The sequence below is a fragment of the Antechinus flavipes genome, chromosome 5 (genome assembly GCF_016432865.1).
Source record: "Antechinus flavipes isolate AdamAnt ecotype Samford, QLD, Australia chromosome 5, AdamAnt_v2, whole genome shotgun sequence".
Lineage (NCBI taxonomy): Eukaryota > Metazoa > Chordata > Mammalia > Dasyuromorphia > Dasyuridae > Antechinus > Antechinus flavipes.
Window position 1 is genome coordinate 78964583 of NC_067402.1, and position 15332 is coordinate 78979914.

The window sequence follows — 15332 nt, forward strand, 5'->3', positions numbered from 1 at the left end:
GGAAGTGCTCGTTCCGGGGCCCAGGGGCTTGCGGTGGCCGGGCCCCCGCCCCACACTCCCCTGACTATTTCTCTATGACCCTCGCCCCTGGGTCCTTGCTTTCCCCTGCGTTCCCGGGACTGACGAGGCGGGGGGAGCCAGAGACCCCCGAGAGCGCGTCTGTGTTTGGGCCCTGGGTATATTTCCACTCCCTGTAAGCCGCCGGGGCCGGGAAGCCATGTGGCGGTCGAAGCTCCGGAGCGCTCTCCCTCCGGGGCCCCGGGGGGGGCGGGGGCCGGCCGAGGCCGCGCTGTGTCAGCTTCTCCCAGACCTGCAGTGCGGCGGGCCGTGCCCTTCCCTCCCCTCGGCCGCTTCCCTTTCGCCCTGGGAGAAGTGGAGCGCTCGCTCCCTTTGCCCTGGCCCTGGCCCGTGGAGAGCTGCGCCCTGTTAGCTCCTTGAATGTCTTGGTCCTTCAGTCCTCGGGAGAGCTGGGGCGGGGGAGGCGGCCTCCAGCTGCGGACGCCCCGGGGCGAGCGAGGGAGGGGTCCTTATTTGGGCGGCCGCTCAGGCTCCGCCGTTCCTGCCCTGAAACTCGGGAACCCCTCTATTTGCTGGGGCTTGAAATGGTGTCGCGCATCCTGGGACTGACTGATCGGGAATTTCTACCCGGCTGGTTCTGTTGGCGGAAGTGGAAGCAGCTAACTTTATTCGTTATCCCGGCGGCTGCACCGCCGCGCCGCGTCGCAACGCGCCGGAGCGGACTTGGTTGTGGCGTGCCTCATCCCTCCGGAGTCCGTGGCAATGACCGTGGCCAAATGTGTGTGGGAAGGGGCTTTCTTCCCAGGAATGTGCGGCTTTGTAACTCCTAAGTAACCCCGAAATGAAAAATGGACATTTGAGTACTCAAAACAGTTAAAAAAAAAAAAAAGTTTGTCAAGTACCACTGGATATACTTTTTGTATTTAAAAGGCGGGGTAAATTAAGTTAAAATGAAGTTCCCTTAGTTTTTCTTTGAATTTTAAGATCTTTGTCCTTTGGTTTTCGATTTGTTAAGTAATTTCTATTAGGATGTTACTTTATGGTAGTATTTTTAAAGTTTTCTTAAACTTTTAAAAGCAACCTCAGCAAGGTTGAGCTGCACTTTGCCGAGATACTTTTAAGAGGCAGTAAGGCAGCAAAGAAGTCACTGAATGTGGTCAGTTTCCATACTGTTGCCAGTCCCTTTTCTTAAGGCTGGGATACAACAGGATCTCTTCAACCGTTTCATACATTTTAAAGCAGTGGGCTCCAGCATTTGCTTCTCTATAATACATAACTTAAATTACTTTGTCCTTGTTTCATAATGTGAATAGGTATAAAACTTTCTGGAAAGCATTTCCATTAAGATACCTATATTGAAAACTGACAAATTTTTAAGATGTGAATACTGTGACTTTTTGCATTGAACAGTTGATATTCTCTTGGTTTTATTTGCTGGTAAGATACGCCAAATTTTCTTAACTAACCTATCAAATTGGGTTTTTTTGAAATTTTTCATAAAAATAAAGCTGAAATGACCAGTTTTTTTGATAGCATTACATATTCTTTCCTAAAGTTTATATTGGCCATAATCTACAGTTAGAAGATAGAAATAACCTTTTTAGTTATTTGATTAATAAAATTATATAGTATAAGGCTTTAAGCTGTAAGGAACTTTAAAAGTTATCTAATGTAACTTCATTTTTCAGATGAAAAAACAGCTCCAGAGAGGTTCTTGTAACTGAGTGTCACTGCTATGAAGTGTCTCAGCCTAACGTTTGAACTTGAATCTCCTGACTCAAAATCTTTTTTTTTTTTTTAATTCAAGATCAAAATAAAATTCCTCAATCTAAAATTTTTAAATACTGTCTCATCAATATTGTTTATTTTTACAAGACTTCATTCAGCATTTATTTTTATAAGATTTTAATGTTCTGAATTTTTCTCCTGATAGATGTTCATTCTGAGGTGTACTTGGCATCATACAGATTTTTTCATTTTTTTCACCTCCAAAAATTTTGCTAGAGGGACCTGTTATACCCCATTTCATTGGCCAAAAAAAGCACCTCTGGTAATTTGTTTCAGGATCAGAAATTTATTAGAATGGTGAAAACAATCCAGCATTTTATGTACAAATCTCCTGGTTTTCATTCAGTATCCATTATATTAGATAACAACGACCCCTTGAAACTTGGAAGAGTACACACAGATAACTGCAAAATACTTAAAATACCATTTATTATCATCCTAATATAATTAGATACAGAAGAATCTTCACTTGAGCAAATGTTTTAAATATGACCCTATTGTTCACCTTGTGATTGTTTTGCTGGTTGTTTCTTTGAAGTTTGAAAATGACCTTAACTTTCTAGCTGCAAGATAAAATCAAAGGGATTTAGTCAATAATGAATACAGTTTTTTATTGAGTACTTATTATGGGCCAGGCACTGTATTAAGTGCCAAGACTACTGAGAGAGAGAAGACTGCTCGTTTACAAAGAACTCTCACTCTGTTATGGCTGCCAAACAAGTACCTACAAAACAAGCTACATTCAGGGGGGGGAATATTCGTTACTTAAAAGAGGGAAAAGCAGTAATGGGGGAAGGTGGAGTAAAGGCTTCCTGTAGAAAAAAGTTGTTTTATTTGGGACTTGAAGGAAAGCTGGAAGGTCTACTGTAGGCTCAGATGAGGAAGAAGAACATTCCAGTCCTGGTGGGAACAGCCAGAGAAAATTCAGCCCCAACTACTCTGCTGCCCCTCATTCCCCACCTCCCCAAGGTCTTGCTCATATAGCAGGTTGCAAGGTGTAAAAAAAAAAAACTGAAAGGAGGGAGAAAGAGGGTTGGTTGAAAGGGCTTTGAACACCAAAATGATGGTTTTGTATTTGATCCTGGAGCTAATTGGGAGCCACTGAAATATGCTGAATTGGTGTGATATATAGTTGAACTTTTCCTTTAGAAAAATTACTTTGATGGCTGAATAACGTTGAAGTAGAGACGCTTAAAAGCAGGTATACCTACAGAAGGTTATTGCAATAAAAAAGCATTAAGTTTATGATTTATTAACTTAATTTCCTTTATCCATACAATATTGAAATAACTTATTACTTTTTTATACTTGTTGATAATAAAATGATGATAAAAATTTGAATGATTCCTCAAGTATTCCCTTCCCCTTTCCTTCTCCCAATTAGATAAGTCATGGTGCTTGAGAAAAATATTTCTCTTTCAAGTCAAGTTTGTTAAAATGGTAATTTTACCACAGTTTTAACATGTGTTATTAGTATTGGTTTTGTCAGAAAATGCTTTTGGTTTGTTGAATATGCCCAATAGAAGGCAATTTCCTTAAGAGAAAAGACTTTTCCTTTTTTTGGGGGGGAGGGTGGAGGGGGTTGGAGGTAGGAGAGATCTGCAGTTGTCTGTGATGAGAATATTTTGTATTCTGAATTGCAAAATAGAGTTACAAAGCTTAAATAATTTCTTAAAGATAATCCAGATTCACTCAAAAAAAAGTGATAGAATTCACTCATTCATTTAACATGTATTGCTTTAGAATATTTTTATTATGCTAGTAGGCTGCATGGCATGGGACATAGGAATCTAGTCAGGAAAGCCTGGCTTCAAGCATTGACTCATTTTGACTGTGAACTCTAGTGCTCATTTAATACCTCAGTGTCTATCTTTTAATTGGGGGAAATCTGGTAACTTTCATTGGTAGAGGGAATTCCCTACTAATACCAATGAAATCACAGGTCTATTCCAAATTGGGCAAAAGAGTTTCTTAACTAGAAGTTAATGTCTACCCTACACTGATAACCAAACCATTACAGTATCTTTCCTAAAAATGGGAGCAATACGTATTGTAATGATAAAATGCCTTTTGCATTACCCGGCCTTAATAAATGTTGATTTAAATTCAATTAATCTGCCTTTACCTTGAGCCTTCTGATTAGGAATTGATTTTTGGCTAAAAGGAAATGCATTTATTGAAGCCTGAGGACCTACTATTATTAGAAGATTAGGGAGAACAAGTTCTTAAATTGAGTAGAAATCATGGTTAATATACTATTTTTATTTAATATTTAAGGAATAGTTTTTATTTCCGATTTAGTTTTTAATTTTCTTAAAACATGAATAGTTTCCCTTCTAACCTTGATGATTTAAAGCCATTTCAAGGTATATTTCACTTTTTTGGGTGGCACACACTCTTGTTGCCTCTGTTTAAATTTGTCTTCAGTGTTTTGTAGTTGTGACGCAACACAAATTCACTTCTTCCTGAATATATATTTTTGCTCTTCTAACATCTACATGTGTGAGACTCAGATCAGAATTTAAGTCTGATAAAACAAAATAGATTTACGCTATGTAAAGATATTTGAAGTTTTGCTGATGTTCTTTTAAGATTTATTGAGTTATTTTCTTTTATAACAAAAAAAAAGTTTCTTTGTGTTTTGTTTTCTGAATGGCAACATTGCTAAGTTCTCCCAACTTACTTTGAGAATAAAATCACAGGGATTTAGTCAATAAATATGTTTTTTATTAAGTACTTTTATGGGTCAGATACTGTATTAAGTGCTAAGACTACTGAGAGAGAGAAGACTGCATGTCTACGAAGAACTCTGTTATGGCAGCTTTTGGTTCTTATAGTTCTTCCTTAATTAACAAACAATAACAACTAATACTCCAAAAACCCTATGATTTTAGTTAAGTGGTAATAGAAAAAAGGTAGTCCAATATTCTCTTGTTCAAAGAATTGATTTCTGTATTGGTTATTATGGTCGATTTCATAAGCTCAGTTTTGAAAACATTTTTACCAACAGAATTATTCTTGGGGAGCATTTTTATGGGGGGAAGAAGAAAGATTGAGAGAATTTTTCATAAGCTGATGAGAGGGTAAAGTAAATTTTATGTTATTAGGGGATTGACTTGAACATAATTTTCTTAAATAGAATGTTCATTTACAACAGTCCAGGAAGATGTAAAATGCTTATAGAGAGATAGATTATAAAAGTTAAGAATTAGAAACAGCTTTTTCCCTTGTGCCTTATTTTTAGAATGGTTACATTGCAGTTATCTCTTTTGTTACCTTTAGAATTGTGGTTTGGAGGTTAGATTATATATATGTTCCTCACTTATAAATTTAAAAATCACTGTTGATTCTAAAGGACTTGAAAACATTTGCATTCCAGAAAGATTTCACTGTAAGAAATGTCTACATATTTTCATTAAAATAAAATAATTCTGTTAAGGCACATTTTTTTTTTTTTTTCAGGAACAAATTCATTGCAATATATTCCAGTATTCAAACTTTATTTTAGAATAGACACAGTAGGTAGATTTGAGTCAGTTAAAAAACAATAGAAATTAAAGGGATATGTTAGAAGAGAAAAAGGTAAGAGGGATAAAAAGAGAATATTTCTTAGACTATCAGACTTTGGAACTTTTTATACCTGAACCTTCTTAGTTTCTTGTATATTTCAGAGTTCCATGGACCAAAGTTCTGGGGTACTAGTTCAGAGGACTAGCTCAGGGATGCTGCTATTAAATCTAGGGATTGGTCAACATAACTGCCGTGTTCAGTTCTAGTTCTTCCTCTGTTCCTTTGACTGGGGAGCTAAAGACTACATCACATAGGAAATCCCTTTAAAGTTTTCATATGCTGAGTTCAAATGGATATGAGGGAGAAATGATATCTGATTTTTTTTTTTTTTTTTTTTTTTTGGTATTCACAATGATGCCTAGATTTTAGCTAAACAAATATTAGAAAATAACTATGTGCTAAGGTCGAATGTGAGATGAGAAAAAAGAGAGTTGTTATTCTCATGGAAGTTATAATTGGCAGGGGAGGAGAGTAGTATTTGCCATTGTTTGTTTGCTTAAATGCCATTTTATAGATAGTGTTATGAGCTTCAGAATGAGGAAATAACTAAATCTAATTGAAGCAACTGGAGGAAGCTTCATGGAGAAAGTGACACTGATTTTTGAAGGATGTGCAGACAGACATAGCAAAATCATTCCAGGCAGATGAACAACATAAGCAAAGGTGTAAAATCATAAAAGGACATTATTTTCTACAAAAAGGATCATCTGCAAGATCTTTCATTTTATGGGGAAATCACATCATATTGATAAACCTTTGGCAAGTATGTCTCTCCTTGTTTTATGCCACATTTAGATGACAGTTAAACGATTCTGTCTCTGTTGTGTTTTTCTACGACTGACATAAAGAAGATTCTTTGTTGTAGGGTAGCTTTTAAGGTAGCATTTTGGTAGTATAATGGAGCTCCATTAAATTAAAAAAAAATTTAATCATCTATTGTATTTTCTGCTCTTTTCAGTCAATTCTGTAACTGTAAAGATGTGATCTATTGTAGAATTTTTTATAAAAGCTTGCCTGTTACATTTTCTACCTTCATCAAGGATGCTTTCAATATGTATATACATTGTGTGTATAGATTATTTTCATAAAGATTTTATAATAAGAAAGGCATGGATAGTGGTTATGGATAGTTTTCTTGGTTACTTTATTTTCTTTCCACAGATAATAAAGATTTTTGATATTTTCTCAAGTCTTTGATATTTTCCCTTTCCCCATTTTCCTCCTACTGTCTCTACAACATTGCAGAGCTTTCTAAGTAAAATCCATACACACTCAATATTCAACATGTAGGAAAGACAAGTAAATGGAGAATGCAATGGGATGGATAACTCATAGAGCTAATCCATCAATACATATAACTTGGATACGGGCCAATGGATAACTGAATAGGAGAAAGAGAATGGGTTGTATTGCCCATAAATGACGCTCCTGAAATACAAATCTACCATTATAACTTATGTTATCTTTCTGATGTTATGTGGCTGTTAGTTGTGGAATACCACAGTATTGAAAAAATTAAACATACGGTACACCTGGAGAGCAATACAGTAATAGCATGTGGTGACTGGTGACTTTTGAGTGAGATACAGCAGTGTATTACCAACCAGACGATATAAAAGATACCATCAGTTAGTTGTTTGTATAACTGGAAAAAAAAAAAGTGGGTCAGTCATGTGAGTGCATTGGATAATTTATTGATAATTGGCATGTTTATTGGTAATTGTATGATAATCAAGAGATATAAAAAAAGGCCTCAATAGGTCTGCTGGATGCCATGTGGAGGATTTTTTAAAGGGAAGTATAAGTCCATATAGGAATTAGAATGTGTAGGTGGTTTGTGATCTATGATACTAAAAGTGAGCACCCACATTCAGACCTTTTGAGTCTTTATTTAAGCGTAGGAAGGAAAGTGTTCCAGTTTGCTTGAATTGTAAATGAGTAGTAAGTCATAAGACTACAAAGGTAAATTAATGCTACATTATACAGGGATTTGAATGCTAGATTGACAAGTCTGGATTCTTGGTGGTAGGCTATGAGGAATTGTTAAATGCTTATGATGATGATGATGATGTTATCATGTACAGTAAAACAAATCTAATTGAAGAGCCCCCTGTAGCCCATGGGCTTTGTATTTAGAACACCATCACCTATATATAAGAACTAAAGAGTGTTCAGAAACCTTAAATTTTGCTTTGCTAAATGCAGAACCACTATGAGATGACAATATTTATGGCCTATGGTATTAATTTTTACCCCTTCAAGCATTTTTCTCATGTTGTGATTTGTGTGTATGTGTGCCTTTCCACTAGTTAACAACAAGGTTTATTATACTATATTCTGTATTTTCCAATGATTTTTCACTTGTTTTCTTGAACTGTAATAATGATCATATATGCATTTAAAAATGACATCATTTTAGGGAAATAGTGGATTAGGGTTGGAAGATAAAATAAATTTAATATCAAAAGAAACAAGGACCGAATTTGCTGTGTTTTTAAGTAGCAATCAAGTTGGCTGCTACGTAAGCATTTTTCATGGGAAGTATAGTTGGGAAAATTTATTGAGGACAATCTTTCACTAGAATTAATTTGTCTCAATTTTTTTCTTAGTAGTGTTGATATTTGCTCTCATACTTTTAGTTTGCTGCACTATAAACAAGTAATTGATGAATCAGTAGGACAGTGTTCAAAAGTGAAGCAGTGTGCTTGAATTTTTTTACTAGCAGTTCTTATGCTTGATTATCTTGCAAATATTTAATTATATCATTTATAAAAATAGAAGTGGAGGCAAGGAAGACTATTTTGAACTATTAAAACAAGTTAATAGTATTGGTAGAAATTTAGACAGGTGTACTTAGTTTCAATGGTATAGAATCATTCCAGTTTTAGTAACATTCTGTTTCCTATGAAATGTGCTTTCAAGTGCTTTGCTCCTTAAATAACAGTAAATTGATAGTGCCTCCGTTTTAATAACTTTAAATCTTATCCAGAGACTTAATTTTCCTAGACATGATGTCCATTTGAATTTATATAGAAAAAATTTCAAATTTAACATAAGGATATTATGAAAGCATAAGGACTGATAATCTTTCATGTAAGTACTACTGAGTCTATTATGTCTCAAGCTTAAAATTCATCATTGTTGGATGATACCTCACTTATTATGGTATCATTTTGCCATAACCCCTTGAACAAGGTCATGTTATATGTATGAGCTGAACCACTAGCTCCCAGAATAGACAATTTTATGGAAAGGTTTTAGATAAAGTCTTGATGTTTATGTGTATTAATATTATATAATGTTATCCAACTTAAATTCATTTATCTGCATGAGCGTCTTTTTTGTTAGTACTAGTTTTATGGATTATAAACGTTTAAGACAAATTTGGCCATAGCCTGTTTTCTGGCTTTTAAAATTTTGTTTAATATTTACACATTAGTTATGTTGTGAAAAAAGAAACAGAATAAAAGAGAAGTCATACACATGCAAAAAGTGAAATAGTATGTTTCAGTCATCTTTTAGACTCCATAATTCTCTCTCTGGATGTGGATAGCATTTTCCAGCATGAGTCTTTTAGAGTTGTCTTTTATTATTGTATTGCTCAGAATAGCTAAGTCGGTAATAGTTAATTGTCACATAATATTACTGTACTGTATTTAATGCTCTCCTGATTTTGCTCATTTCATTCAGCATCAGTTCATGTAGTTTTCCAGGTTTTTCAGAAATTCACCTATTTTATTTTTTACAGTACAATAGTATTCCATCACATTCATATACAACAACTTGATCAGCCATTCTCCAATTAATGGGCATCCCCTCAATTTCCAAATCTTTGCTCCCACAAAAAGAGCTCCCCAAATATTTTTGTGTGTCCATTTTCTCTTTTTTATAATCTATTTGGGATATAGAACTAGTAGTAGTATTGTTGGGTCAAAGGATTTGCACAGTTTGGGCATAGTTCAAATTGTTCTCCAAAATAGTTGAATCAGGTCACAACTCCACCAACAATACATTTTACCCTGACTTTAGAAAATAAATACTGTTTTGAGACATACTTTTGTTGTAAACACCATTTTTATTAACTGATACTTCTGTTTTATTCCAGAATAAATGGCTTTTAAACTAATGATAGTGTGATAAAATAATATCTAACAATAATGCAATTTTTTGGTGATGCACATAGGTTGTCAGAGAAATTGTAACATGTCTACGACCAAAAGTTAGTGGGAGAACCAGATGTACTATAGTGACAAAGTGGATTATGAACTTATTTAGGATCTCTGTCTCTTTCTGTCCATCCCATTCCCTCCCTTTCTCTTCTCCTTCCTTCCTTTATTTTACTGATCCTTTTTAAAAACGGAAATCACTTTTCTTTGTAAGAAAGAACTATTGTTAAGTAAAAGAAAGCCAGGATGGTTTTTGACCAATTCATAATTCCCTGTGCTTCAGTGTGCTAAGCTTTTTTATAGCCACGCTTAACATTTACTATATTTTTATCTTTTGTCATCTTTACCTACCTAATAAATGTAAAAATTAAAACGTTTAAATTTTTAAATTTGTATTTTTTTACTAGTCATATAAAGAAAGCATTCTTTTTTATGGTTGTTGATTGCATTTGTGCTTTTGCCAAATATACATTTCTTTCATTTGACCACTAAATTATCAGTTGGAGAATTGGTATATATTTGTATCACTTTTTTGTTCTTGGTCTTTTTCCTGGTCTTTCATTGTCATAGGGGGTTCCTATTGAGGACGTTCTCTTTACCAATGTAGGTTGGCTCCTGCTTTACAGCTCATAGTCTTAGAATTGTCTGGAAAACATATATGACTTAGACCCAGGATGACTTTTTCCATATGTTAGTTTGTTCAGTTAGTGAAAAATCTACTTTCTGAGCTATTACCATCTACTCTGCAATTGGAAAGGGGTAGAAAAACAAAACCCTTTAAATACACATACTGGTGAAGCAAAAATTTCCTGTGGGCCATTTCAAAGAAGGTATATGTCTTTTTTGGGGGGAAGTGAGGGACATTCTAGGTTCATTATCTCTCTGTCAAGATAGATAATCATGTTTTATTTTAATTTCTCAAAAACTGTACTGGGTAATTATTTTGGTCAAAGTTCTTAAGTCTTTTCTAAATTATTTGTCTTTACAGTGTTGTATTCATTCTTCTCCTGATTCTGTATCATTTCATTCAAATGGTTTCTCTGAAACTATTCCCTTCATCATTTCTTAAAGCACAATAGAATTCCATAATATTCTTATACTGTTTTTTGTTCAGTCATTCCCTACTTGATGAGCATCTGCTGGACAACTATAGAAGCATTGTAAATAGTGCTGCCAGGCTTGGATTAAGAAAAATCCAAGTTTAATTCTGGCCTCATGCTTACTAGCTATGTGATCCTGGCTAAGTCACTTAACCTCTGTTTGCCTGAGGTGTTAATCTACTGTAAAATGAGGACAATAATAGCACCAACCTCAGGGTTTTGCAGAGATCAAATAAAATATCAGAGATTAGCACTAGGGCAGCTAAATGGTGCAGTAGAAGGCACGCTGGTCCTCCTAGAGTCATGTGGACCTGCATTGAAATCCAGTCTTAACACTTAACACTGCCTGGCTGTGTGACCCTGGACAAGTCATTTGACCTCAATTGCCTCTCAGAAACGGAAAAGAAAAAAAAGGTTAAGCACAAGTTTCTGACACACAATAGTAGGTGCTGTATATATATAAAAATGCTTATTCCATATCCTTTCCCCTTCCAGTCCCTTTTAATTTTAGTTCTTTGCTACCACAAAAAGAACTATAAATTTTTTTTATACACATGGGTGCCTTTTTAAATTTTATATCTTTGGAAGCATACATAATAGTATCACTGGATCAAAGGTTATTTTTAGTTTAGTAACTTTGGGACATATCCTCAAATCATGTTCCAGAATGGCTAGATCAATTCATAGCTCCACCAACAAGGCATTTTTGCTTGTTTACTGTTTTTTCTTTTTGTTAAAGTTAACATTTCCAGAATTCTGTCAAACAATAGCCACATTGTACATGTTTAATTATCCTTGATCTTATTCAAAAAACTTTTGATATTTTTCTCTTAAAATTGTTACCTCTTGGATTTAGGTACTATTTGTCAAAGTCATTAAATAGCTATATGTTCCTTTGTTATTATATTTTTAACTTGAGTCCTGTATTTTATTAAAGACTTAGGATGTCTATCTACTGGTGTATTGTGGTATTAATATGATCTTTGTTATTAGGATTACCGGATCATAGATTTTTATATTAAAGGAACCTTAGAGATACTGAATCCAATCTCTCTTTCTAGATAAGAAAAATTTAAGTGCCTTGTTGCTAGATTGCACAACCAGTAGGTGTCTGAGGTAGATTGAACTCAAGTTTGTCCTATCTACTTCGTTTCATACTTCGTTTCATAATTCATTGATGTAGCATATTTATAGCTTTTCTGATATTGAACCATTGCCTTATTCTTGGTAAAAGTCATAATTATGTAAATTTAGAAGTATAAGAACCTTAGTCATCTAGTAATAGGATCTAATTATACCGAAGGAATCTGAGAATGAAGTGCCATGCTTAAAATTTAAGCACATAGATTAAATCCATCTTGATCATGGTATCTTATATTTTTAATATGTTGCTTTTATCTATTTGTTAGTATTCAGCAGTTTTGCATATACATAGTGGCATTGGTCTTGTTTATTTTCTCCATTTTATTTCTTTTATGGGGAGTCAACCATATTTGGGTAATGGAACTTGGCACAAGGTACTTTCTGTTTTTCATAAATGTATAACATAGGAGTTAGTTTGCTTAAATGTTAGTATTAGCTTTTAAGTACATGTGCCTGAATTTTTTTCTTTTTCTTTCTTTCTTTCTTTCTTTCTTTTTTTTTTTTTTTTTTTTTTGGTGGCAGGTAGATGGCACAGTGGATATACTGATCCTGAAGTCAGAAAGATTTTTTCACCTTTGATCTCAGTCACTAGCAGTGTTATCTTGGATAAAGTCACTTAACTATGTTTCAGTTTCCTCATCTGTAAAATGAACTAGGTGGCAACTAGTTGCTATGGGTGGCCCAGGAGATTCAATTCCTGAGTTCAAATCTGGCCTCAGGCACTTACTAGCTGTGACCCTGGGCAAATTTCTTAACCTTATTTGCTTCTGCATCCTCTTCTGCAAAATGAGCTGGAAAAGGAAATGGCATACTACTTCTGTAGCTTTGCTAAGAAAATCCTAAATAGGTCATGAAGAATTGGACCTTCTGAAATGATTGAACAAAAACAACGACTAGTTTAATTTCCATTTCTGAGTTCAGCTTGTTTAGATTATCTTTCTTCTGTTGATGTGGGTAGTTATATTTTTATAAATATTCATCAGTTTTATGAACATTTTTGTTGATGTTTTATTGAGTGTGATAGTTTCTGACAATTTTCTTTCCCTTTTTTGTTAACATTTCATTGTTAATTTTAGTATTTGGTTTTCATCTTGCCATTAATTTGGTTTTTTTTTTTTTTTAAAGTTGTATGTTTACTAAGTCTTTTGTGGATTGTAAATTTAAATAGTAAGAGAATTCTCCTTAAGTACTGTTGTGTCTCCATCCCGTGTATTTAGTATTTCATTATTTTATTTGCTATTTGATTATTTTACTTGCTTTAACTTATTCAGTTTTTTCTTTTGACTATCTTAAAGCATTACATAATTAATCTCAATTTATAAATGAATGCTTTTTTCATGTTTTCCAGCATGTAGTGACACAGAGGATAGGGCTCTGGACTTGGAATCAGGAAGGCATGATTAAAATTTATTTTCTCACACTAGCTGTGAGCCCTGAGCAAGTCAATTAAACTGTGTCTGCCTTAGTTTTTTATTTGTAAAAGAAAAAGAATAATAATATACTTGCCTTAGAACGTTGTGAGGATGAAATGAAAAAAGAACGCTTTTCAAACTTTAAAGATGTTATATTGTTTAAATATAATTTTTTGTTGGATCATAGCTTGTAAAAGAGATGGTCATTGGTTATTTTGTACACAATTTTTGTAAAGGTGAGCTATAAAGCTGAAAATGGGTACATTCCTTATGATTTAGTTTTCAGTGATTGTTAAAGATCTGTCACACTTTATTTTAAAAATATTTTTTCAGATGCTTCCTTTCTTTGATTCTTTCTTTCTTAAATTAAAAAAAAAATTTATCCAGGTATGAAAGATCTTGTTCAGATCCCAGCAGTTGTATTATAGTCTCTATCTCCTTATGGTTTTCTTAGATTTTTTATTCTTTTGTTAAGATGCATTTCTGATAATAAGCCATTGAAGACTTTTTGATGTTGAGTGGTTTCAGTCAGATCTGACTTTCCTTATCCAGCTAATTTTACAAATGAGGAAACTGAGGCAGACAGGAATAAGTGACTTGTGTCCAGGATCACACAGTTAGTGTCTGAGGCCAAATTTGAATGCAAGATGAATCTTCTCGATTCCAAGCCCATTACTATATCTACTTTATCCTCTATTTGCCTAGTGAAGATTAGGAAAATTTGTTAGGAAAAAAAAGGGAAATGATTAAAAGATGTAAATTATTTTATAATTATACATGGGAATTTGTTAAGGCTTTTGCAATGTTTAGGATGTTCTTAAAGTAGCTACTGTTGCTTTTTAAAAATACTGAAATAAATCAGTCGTTAATTGTAGTATTTGCTTTAGAGGCAACTGCTACCTCTGTGGAAAGCACATTTGGGCTTGGAGTCAGGGAAAGTGGAGTTCAAATCATGCCTCAAACTTCTAACCTGTGGTTGCCTGACAAAATGGATCTTCTGGAGAAAGAAATGGCAGATCATTCCAGTATCTTTTCCAAGAATACCCCAAATGGGATCATAAAAGAGTTGGGCAGGACTTAAAACAGCTAAATAAGAAGTATTTCCCAAACTTTTAAATAATGCATTAATTAATAGTTGTATTATCCACAGTGACATACTTGAGGGAAAATAAAATGCTACAGATTTATCCTTCAGGTAAGTAATGATAAACATCTTTAAGTAATAGCAAGCAATGGCTCTTCTCAGAAAAACATTGTACCCAGTGACAAGATTATATGATGATCCACTAAGATAGACTTGGCTCTTCTCAGCAATGCAGTGATTCAAGACAATTTCAATAGACTTGGAATGGAAAGTGCCATCTGCATCCAGAGTGAGAATTGTGGAAACTAAATTTGGATTGGAGCATAGTATTTTAACCTCTTTTGTTTGCTTTTTTGTTCTTGTCATTTTTTTCCTTTTTGGTCTGGCAAATATGGAAATATACTTAAAAGAATAGCACACATTTAACCTGTTTGTTACCTTGGGGAGGAAGCAGCTGAGGGAGGGCAAAAATTTTGGAATATAAAATTGTACAGAAAGAATGTTGGAAATTAAAAAAAAAAGTAATAGCAAGGAAGAAAAAATTTCTGAAAATGTGATTAAAATAGCATTACCTATCCAAATTTGTATTATATTCATTATCATGAAGTAGTCTGTCTAAGAGTTAAGTGAAGCTTTTACTTCCTGAAACATTGATATGTTTCTGCTGTACCATATTTAAATGTATTTAGGCTTTGGAAATGTCTACATCTTGTTCCTGAACATTAATTTTTAGTAAACAGAACCTCTGAGTAAAGAAAGTAACATGCTTTGAGTTAACTATACCCATTTTTTAAGGCAGTTTATTATTCTGCACTATTTTTAAAGTATTAGGTTAGATTTAGTGCTAAGACTGTACCTCTCCTCAAGAAATTTACATACTAATAGGAAAAGACTGAAAAGGGTGGCTTTTAGAAGTAGAAAAGTAGTTGGGGGAATTGGGCGTAGGTTACAAGGTGATCATAGCTGCCCTTGGTGTTTTTGCCTGTTTCATGGTGGGAACATACTTGTATGACATGACTTCAAATTTTAAAGACATGTAGCTTTCTTTCTC

General features: G+C 34.2%; 1 protein-coding gene across 4 annotated transcripts in view; it reads left to right on the forward strand.

Moving 5' to 3' along the window:
• LARP4B (La ribonucleoprotein 4B) overlaps positions 1-15332 on the forward strand; it is a 197980-nt gene that overhangs the window by 66429 nt on the left and 116219 nt on the right. The window lies entirely within an intron of this gene.